Source organism: Nelumbo lutea, chromosome 1, assembly GCF_056320005.1.
Source record: "Nelumbo lutea isolate HS-2025 chromosome 1, American lotus-T2T, whole genome shotgun sequence".
NCBI lineage: Eukaryota > Viridiplantae > Streptophyta > Magnoliopsida > Proteales > Nelumbonaceae > Nelumbo > Nelumbo lutea.
This window is the reverse complement of record NC_142684.1, coordinates 184,589,778-184,599,748: the sequence shown is the minus strand read 5'-3', so window position 1 is coordinate 184,599,748 and position 9,971 is coordinate 184,589,778.

Below are 9,971 nucleotides of genomic sequence, written 5' to 3'. Positions count from 1 at the left end.
ACTGTTACAAGGTTGGCCAGTTCGACGAGGTATACCCCAAGCTGTTACAAGGTTGGCCAGTTCGGCGAGGTGTACCCCGAGCTGTTACAAGGCCAGTTCGGCGAGGTATATCCCGAGCTGTTGCGAGGTTGACCAGTTCGGCGAGGTATGCCCCGAGCTGTTACAAGGTTGGCCAGTTCGGATTACTTTCTGGTTTTGGGCCAAGGACGAGTTTGGGCCCCCAGTAGGGAGTTCGGTCCACCGGTGTTCCCTTGATGTTCACGCCTTAGGCTTTCTTTTTTTGCCGAGCTATTGATTTTGCCACGTATCACATAACTATGAGGTCGGGCCAAATCTTCCTTCATCAGTACCAAAGAAAACCTTAATGACTTGCACCATGTGTATCTGACCTAAGTGAGAAAGCCTTCCCATTAAACATCAAGTTACACCTTGACTTATTCCAAATACGCTAAAGAAAAAAAAAAAAAAAATAGATGCCCTTCTTCAATAAAAGAGAAACATGACGGACACAAAGGGCTCACCTTATTTAAGTGGGATCCCAACTTGTTATTCAAAGGTAGGATCACCCTGAAACACGCCAAACAAAATAAACAATTTTTGGATGAACTGAATTTTGTTTCCAATAGACTTAAGCTGTAGATTTGTAACCTGAACTGACATTGTTGACTTAGACAGTTAGACCATTCGACCCGGAAATCGTTTAGGCAATTATCAGTTTTACCCTTGATTTGTTTTTTTTATATAAAAAAAATTATTGATTTGGTCAATAAACTTAGATAGTTTAAGTGTTGAGTTGTCGACCAAACAATGGTTTTTGGTCATTTTTATTTTAATTTTTTAAATTATAATGGGCCATCAGTTCAACTCGACGATCAAACTATTGCCCAAGCGGTCAAACCACTGACACTCGAAAACAATGTCGACATGAAATAATTGTCAGCCGCCACTATTCATGGGATTACCAACTTTTCCATTAGAGTTCTAAATCTAAACCACTGTATCCTTCAAATAAACTAGGGAAAAAGACGATTCCGCCCGGGGTCAGAATTCACAAGCCCAAAGTATAGTTGGGATAGGTGTTAGCTCGGAATTGATGCCAATTCACAGGCAGGTATGATGCATAGATTGTGGTTTTTGGACCTTTTGAATGTTTATAGATTTGCAGTGTAAATCAGAAATCTACATTAGGCCTGTTCGTACTTTTCCGAATAAACTATGCACAATAAGTCATTACGTACGGAAAACCCATGGATCATATAATACATTTACATTCTAACTGTTACCAATTATCCAACAAGCTCCCCTGGAGAAAAAATGTTGCATATCCATTACACTCGGCCAAAGTCTGGAGCAATCATATAATGTATAAATTTGTATTTGTATTCCTTTCAAATTGAGCTTTAGGCTATGTTTGGAAATTATGCAAATGGAGTGTAAATTCTGGTTCAGGGTAAATTTGCACTCAGGTTCACTTTTGCCTGTGTTTAACAACATTACATTTATGCATTGACAAATGACAAACCAATGCATATTTACATTGATAATAAGATGTAAAAGTACAATAAAAAAGAAGTAAATTTGCATTCAAGTGGGTTTTTGATAAAAAAAAAAAAAAAAAAACATATGCTTTATTGGAATTCACATTTGCATCCATTACATCTAAAAGTCTGTTTGGTAAGAAGGTAAATTTGTTAATGTAAAACTAATCCAATTTTGCAATTTATATGAAGCGTTTTACACTCTACATATTTGCATTCATACTTATTTGAATCGTTTCCAAATGCAGCCTTAGTTCCAATATTTAGATAGGGCATATCCGATTCGATCTGTTAAGAAAATCCAAATGATCCGAATCCAATAAGGATCCGTCGGATTTTCAAAAGCATGATTCGAATTTAAATTCGGATATATTATTGGATATCGGATTTGAATCTGATTAGACTAGAACTATATTTTTATTATGTAATATAAATAATATATTAAAATATAAAATATATAATTACATAAATAATATATAAATAATAAATAATATATAATATTTTATAATTAATAGATCAGATCGGATCATCCAATATTCGAATTCGATTCATTAAATAAACTGATTGATTTTTCCTATCCAATCCAATTTATTAGGATCAAGAGGGATATCTGAATCCACTTTTTAATGAATCGGTATCGGATTTGCAGCACTATATTTAGACTTGAGAATTTCACTCAAAATCTCGAGATGCCAAAGCAATTTCATGACCAAATTGACTAGGTTCATGTCTATTAATTGAGACCACCCTCTTCCATTGGCATCAAGAAATTCTCTGATGCCTTGAGGTAGATATGGGCTCCATTAGAATTGTAACCATGCCAAAAATCTCTCATAATTCCATTTAGACGATAGATCATTATAAACCATTTTTGATACAAGAGAAGTAGAGACTTGATAAGGAAGAATGGAGCTAAGGTAGACTTGATATGTGGAGAGATAATTGGGCTTGAAACTATGTAGTATAGAAGTCAATTTAATTATCAATAATATTAATTATACATGTAGTCACTGCATCTAGCTAGTTACCACCCAAATTTATTATTGGGTCTCCAAGATAATCTCCCTTTTTATCTCATACGAAGATCATCGAATATGGATCTTCTCACCATCTATGAATGAACACCATTGGAGAACATTAGTGAAGACTTTGAAAAGTTAACCTCTTGGCCTGACTATAAACAGTACATAGTAAAGAGTAGAGCATTATGTCATGACGAATATAATATGATTCAGCTTCGCTCTTGTTCTACCAATAAAAATGCCGTTCAAATTGCTTGAATAGAGAGATAGGCCGATGAATCAAGAGAGAATATCATTTATTTGCTATGATGAAAAGATATGGTGATAGTGGGCATCCTTGTCAGACCCCATGTTGAATACTGATGCTCCAAGTACATGCAGAGGCGAATGGCTGAGATCTTCATGTATCAAACCTGTATGCAAAGAGAGAATAATAGCAGTTGCGTAGTATAGGATCCGAGTCACCAAACTCTCGAAGAAAGTCTAAGAGAGAACTGCTTAATCTAATTAAAGATGAAGCTGAGAGGATATTTTCCCTTCTCAGTAAAGAACTTATGTCATGTGTGTGAAGCACTTGGGAGTGATCCCTTATATAGTTGATACTCCAACAGTAACCAATTGAGATAAGTGTTCCCCAACAGTAAAATCCATGCTCCATCAGTTTAGACAAGTGTCTCATGTTGATCAAGGATCTAACCACTTGGTCATCCAGTCTACACTAGGTCAAATGGATATCCATTGACCCAATAAGAGCTGGAATATGGATCCAAATAATCCAATAATATTGGTATCTCCATGCATAAAAATGTTTTCAAATAAACAATCAAATAAATTTATTTTTATAGAAAATAAATAAATAGGTAATTATTTAAAATGAATGATTGTGTGTGAGAGTGTTGCATGGAGATAACTATAAAATAATCATCTTCCATCAACATGTGGCTTGTCACATGGCTATTGGATATTCCAACATGTTGAGGATTAAACGAGGGCCTATGGCCACTCTACCATCAAATATTAAACCTCTCCCCTAGGACACCATGACATGGAAAGGGTGGATATGCAGTTGAAAATGAGTACACAATCATCAGAGAAACCCAAAAGATTAAGGTTGCATTTGACATTCCTTATTTTAAGGATTTATTTTCTTTTTACGGTTAAAAACTCAATATTCATAGACATATTGATGTGTGAATTCCTTGAGTGTGGGGAAACCGAGTAGACCAAGTAGATTTTTGGGAAAATTCTATATAGACATATTGATGTGTGAGCTCCTTGACGTAGTGCAATAAGGCCATATTGATGAAATTAAGTTGTTAATCAGTAGGCCCCTTTACTGTGAATGTGTGAGAATCATCTGATTGAACAAGAGTTGGGATCTCATGCCAACAAAGCATGTTCCAATCCCCACCAACATTATCTAACACCATGAAATTGAAACCTACCATAAAAGTGGGCCCACCATGTATGAGATGTGTGATATCGGACTGTATTGGTAGGGTGTTGAAATATATCTTATTGGCATGTGACCTAGACTCATTAAACAAAGTTACAAACCCATGATGATTATTCTAACAATTCTCAAATTCCTAGGAGATTTGGATTTACTCCTCACACAAATTAACCTCATAGACATTAGAGCTGCATATGGCTTTAAGGTAGGGGTGGCAATTTTCTGATCCCCGATGGGTACTTGGTTTCCTCATCCGGGGTGGAGATTTCCCTTGGCAGGATGGGGATTGATAATGATACTCGATCGGGAATAGAGATGAGGATGGAGAGTGAATCCCCCGTTCCACCGTAATCCTGATTATATATATTAAATATATAAATATATAATATTATTTAGGGTAAAGTACAAAACTTCTCCTAAAGTTTCTTTCTGACAATCATAAAAACCTCTCTATAGTTTCACTTTAGTAAAAACCTCTCCTCTATTTTTTAAAAATTCAATAAATACCTCCATTTAAAAACGTTAAAGAGATGATATTTTTCCCAAAATACTTATTTTATACTTCCACAAGTTAATGTGCATCCATTTTTACTAAGCCCTGTCTCAACAATTCCATAATCCTCTACAACATTGTTCATCTTCTTCCTTACATGCACAGCGGTAGAATGGCAGTGCACTCCCCCTCCAGACACATCCCATCTTGAGCACGCGACATCTTCTTCCTCAGCGCTTGCTTTTGGGACTGGCGCTGCTTTGCAGTATCGACACCATCCTTGCTCTTGTTCTGTTCTTTAAGCTTCCTCAGAAGCATCCGGTCCCTCCACATCCTTCTCTCCAGCTCGTCTACATCCATCTCTTCGTAAGTATAATCTTCCTCCACAGTGGCCTCCGGTTCAGTTTTCGGCACTGGATCTCCTTCTCCTGTTGTTGCCGACGGGGCAAGGAAATCGAGATTCCTACAAAAAACCATTTCTTCAAATATCCCCATCATCACTATTGCGCACCCACAATCAACTTTAGGCAACAAGCCAACTTCTATTTCAAATCGACCCCCTTAAATCTAATTCAAGTTCTTCTCCGACTGCCCTTCTGTCTCTCTTTTTTCTCGGAAATTAGTAGAATTGTATAGCTTTCTGTTCAAGGAGAACTAAATTCAAGTGGACAATAAATAGTGATCTCCACTCTGAAAATAAAAACCAAGGTTTTAAAAACCGACCATGAAACGGAACCTTTTGGGCACCGTTTTCTGGTTCAGCGGTTCAACCGTCTGAGTCGAATGGTTTGACCTGTGATGTCATAAATAAATAAAAAACAAAAAAATATTTATATATAATAAAAATACCATATAAATTTAAATAAAGTACTAAAAATACATAGAAAAATACAGGAAAAAGAACAACATATGGAAAAAAATATCTAAGTATAAAAATAATAAAATACATAAAATACAAAAGATACTGAAAATAATCCAAAAAATATATTTTATTGTTTATTTTTCATATTTTATTTAAATTTCTATGGTATTTTTCATTATATATAAATATTTTTTGTTTTTTATTTATTTATTATGTCACAAGTCGAACCGTTCGACCTGGACGGTTGAACCGCTGAACCGGAAAACGGTGCCTAGAACGATTCCATTTTCGAGTCAGTTTTTAAAACCTTGTTTTTTGTTTATGAATCTATTAGATTTTATCAACGCTTTTGAACCGTCGTTGACCTAGACGGTCAGACCATTTGGACCAGAAACCGGTCACTCGAACGGTTCTGGGTTTACCTCGAACTGTCATCTTGTGGAAAAACGTTGAAAAAGTAAAAAAAATGTCGACTTGGCCAGTCGAACTGTCGACCCGTTCGACCCGACCAACGGTTAGCGGTTTGATATATTATAAATTTTGTTTTTTATTTTTAATTTTAAAAGAAAAAAAAAACAAAAAAACCTAACATATCCTTTGAAACTCAAAAGTCGAAAGACTTGGGGAGTTAGGGTTTTGAGTTTTGACGTTGTAGCGGCGATAGGCATTCACCTAAGATGACAATGGCGATACGGCGCCACCCTTCCCAGAATCTGAGCAATCACTTGCCGGCGACTAAAGCTTCACTACGGCTTCCAGCGAACACTGTGAAACCAAAAGGTTTCACTCTTAGGAATGGCTCCAGCATCTATCTTCATTGTGGCTGCCGGAGAATACTATGGACTCCAACCTCCGGTGATTATCACTGCGGATGCCGGTGAACACTGTGATTTTTAATTAACTCTTTAATCTTTTATATCTCATTTTTCAAGTAACTAAGTGATTTTTCAGGTAACTAAGTGAGTTGGTTCCTGTTTAGATTTCAGTTTTTAACTTTTTAATCTTTTATATCTCATTTAGCCATTTCAAATCTTCAATGATTTTTAATTAACTCTTTCTTTTTGCAATATTATGATTTTTCAAAGAACTGAACCACCATTTACACCGGTGACCAATTCATTGGAGCCAAGAGCAACTGCAGAATCTAAGATTGAGGCATCCTCTATTTTTCAATTTCAATTTGAAGCTTAAATTGGTATGTTTCTTTCTTATTTGAATTTGGCATTTTTTCTAAGATGATTGGAGTCTTGGAAAACCAAAAAAGTATGCTCCATCATATGCTGTTCTGTAATTCTGTTGGGACTTTTTGGCTACTTGCTATTTGGTGACTCAATCATGTCTGATATACTTGTCAATTTCGATCAAAATTCTGGTTCCATGATCAACTCATCTCTTAATGACAGTCCGCTTAAGCTATGCACTCCATCTCCTGTTGGTCTTTCCTCTTCTAAACTTTTCTTTAAGGGCCAACATTGATGAACTCCTATTTGCCAAATCCCCCCTCTTGACCTCAGACAACAATCGATTTTGGGCCTTTACCTGTGGTCTACTTGGGTTAATCTACATTGCAGCGATAGCCATCCCAAATATTTGGTATTTCTTTCAGTTCATGGGATCAAGGCGAAAAGTTAACAACATTTTGAAAGAAAAATGAGAGTTTCTTCAGATATATAATTTGAATTTCTTTCTTATTCAGGTCAAGTATGCTACTAATTTGAATTTAGATTCATCACCTCAGTTTTTTAGATATATCAAAGAAAATTAGAAAAATGCAGATGCTTTGGGTTTTGAGTTTTTTTAGATATATTTTTCAATTTTATTTTTGGTTGTTTAGCTGAATTGTGTAATCATATATTCATATATTTCACTTTAATTGGTTGTTTGGTTTAATTTTTGGTTGATAGGTGTTTGTGATTCTTTTATTGAATAGAGATGGAATCAAGCACAAACAATGATTAGTCTAATCCACAACCAGCATCAAAGTCTACCTCCTCAAATGTTAGGGCCAAAACTGATTTTACATGGGAATATGTCACCCTTAAGTAGATCCTATTAGGTGAGCAAATTCAATGACATGCATGTATTGTCAGAAAACTTTTAAAAGGGGACAAGAAAATGGGTCAAAAGCTTCATCTTGTAGGTTATTATCTTAATCCAACATTTCAATATGATATGAACTCAAAAATTAAAAGCCCAACCATTATGTCAGTTGTTTTTTATGTCATTGAGAGACTCATAGATAGAAATGAAGATGTGAAAATACAGATCAACAAAGAACTCTCTCTTTTTGAATCTTGTCTTGGTGATTTTGAGAGGGACATGACTTTGAGAGCAGTTAAGAGAATGGCTCTAGGTAATAGTTTTCTTTCTTATGACATGTTTGTTATTTCATTTTTCTTATATAATCTCTTATTTCACTTTATTTATTTGGTTCTATCATCTATCTAATTTATAGGTGAATGGTGGATGAGGTTTGGTTGTGGTATCCCAATTCTTACAAGAGTTATTGTGCAGCTTTTTAGCTAGATTTGTAGTTCATCTGGTTGTGAACGTAGCTAGAGTGTTTTTGAGCACATTCACACAAAGAGAAGGAATATGTTGGAGCATCAAAGGCTCAATGATCTTGTTTACGTTCACTGTAACCTGCATTTGATGGATGGGTATACATTTTATGTTTCATAATGCATATTATTTATTATTTATTAGTGTCTAATATATTCTTAATTTCTTATGTCACTCCATTTTACTTTGTCATTTGTGATAATAACTTGTAGGAGACAAATTCAAAAGTTTGACCCAATTGAAGACGATCATATTGATATTCTAGAAGATTGGGTGCTAGATGAGGATGAGAATCCTCCATTACTTGACAATACTGAAAAGGATGATATGTTTTGTGGTGATGGTACAACAAATTCAATATTGGAACCTCAAGCAAACAAGCGATTTAGGGATGAAGATAACTTAGTTAATATCATCTCATATTCCTTGTTTCATACTTTAGTCTTGAATCTTGAGCCTTATGATTAATGTGTGTAGAATTCTAATTTTTTTATTTATTTTTTTAGATGAATATAATTTTTTCAATGAGATGTTCGAGGAAAATCCAAAACATGATCATCTAGATGCATATGAAGATGAAACACAATCTGGAGATGAAGGTGAAACACAACCTGGAGATGATGATGATGCACCACCTGGTTTTAGTTGGCTCCGTCGATGAAGAGTTTATGGATTTGAAATTTGAACTTGTTATGTATTAATTCAATGACTAGTCTTTGAGACTTACTAGATTTTAATTTGTGGATTTTATGTTTTTATATTTATTCTCTAGTTGCAACTCATGGGTTATAGAGAGTTGGAAGTTGAAAAGGTTATTTAATTTCATGTTATTGCATCTTGTTTTATGGTAGTTTAATTTGGCACTTTTGCACTCTTGCACTCTTACACTTTTATGATATCGTACTATCTATTTGGTCATCTCTAACAAGTCAATTTTAGGTTTGGGACTACACTGGCTTAGGTTATACAAGGTACAATGCAAGGGATGTTGGCAAAGAAATACTAGGGTAAGCACCATGCACTCATAGGAATGCAAATTTTGTTGTTATCATGAAACTATTAGTCAAACACCACTTGGTTTGGGTTTTTGATTCAAGTGCGTGGTAGACAATAAGATTCTTCATGGTTCTTTACTATCATGTTTACAGGTACTCATCTCTTTCTACGTTCTTTACTGTGATGCTGATTGAGATTGATTTGGCTAATTGGTTACCTATGCTTATTGACAAAATTTGGGTATGTTTGTGAATTTGAGGAGCTCAGGGTGGATTGACAAAATCTGGGACAAAGGAGGATGGTGGATTGATAGAAGCTCAACTTGAGGAGCTCAAAGTGTGTCTATGAACAATAATTTAAATTAATACCAATCAAAAGAATTTATAAGAGGATTATTGTTCACTTTTATGTTTTATTTTCATCATTCAAAAGACAAATTGATATGCATCTCCAGAAAACCGAAGGAACTTGAGCTCAGAAATCCAGAGTGAGATGGTGGAAGGCAGCACCACATACAAAATTTCTAGAGCACAAGAAGATGATGGAAGCAATGGCTGGCCGGAAGTCATAAATATTCCCCTTCTGTCCTCAACCAAAACAAATCAGTCAGAGGAAGTTGAGCTCAAAAGGCATGAATATCACGCGAACTGGTCCGTTCATGCCCACCATCGATCTAGTGTTGCAGAGCGAGAAGGTGTACTAGAGAATCTCTGGTGAAAATTCGATGTTCTGGGTATTAGAAGATGTTGTGTGTCTGGAGGGGGGAGTGCACCGCCATTTTGCCGCTGTGCATAGTGAGGAAGAAGATGAACAGTGTTCGAATAGATTATGGAGTTGTTGAGATAAAGGGCTATTTTAGTAAAAACATATACACATTAATTCATAAAAAGGTCAAATGGGTATTTTGAAAAAATGATAATTTCTTTGACGTTTTTTTTTTTTTTTTGTTTTGGTCATTGATGGAAGGGAGGTATTTGTTGAATTTTTCAAAAACATAGGGGATGTTTTTGCTAAAGTGAAACTATAGGGGAGGTTTTTATGATTG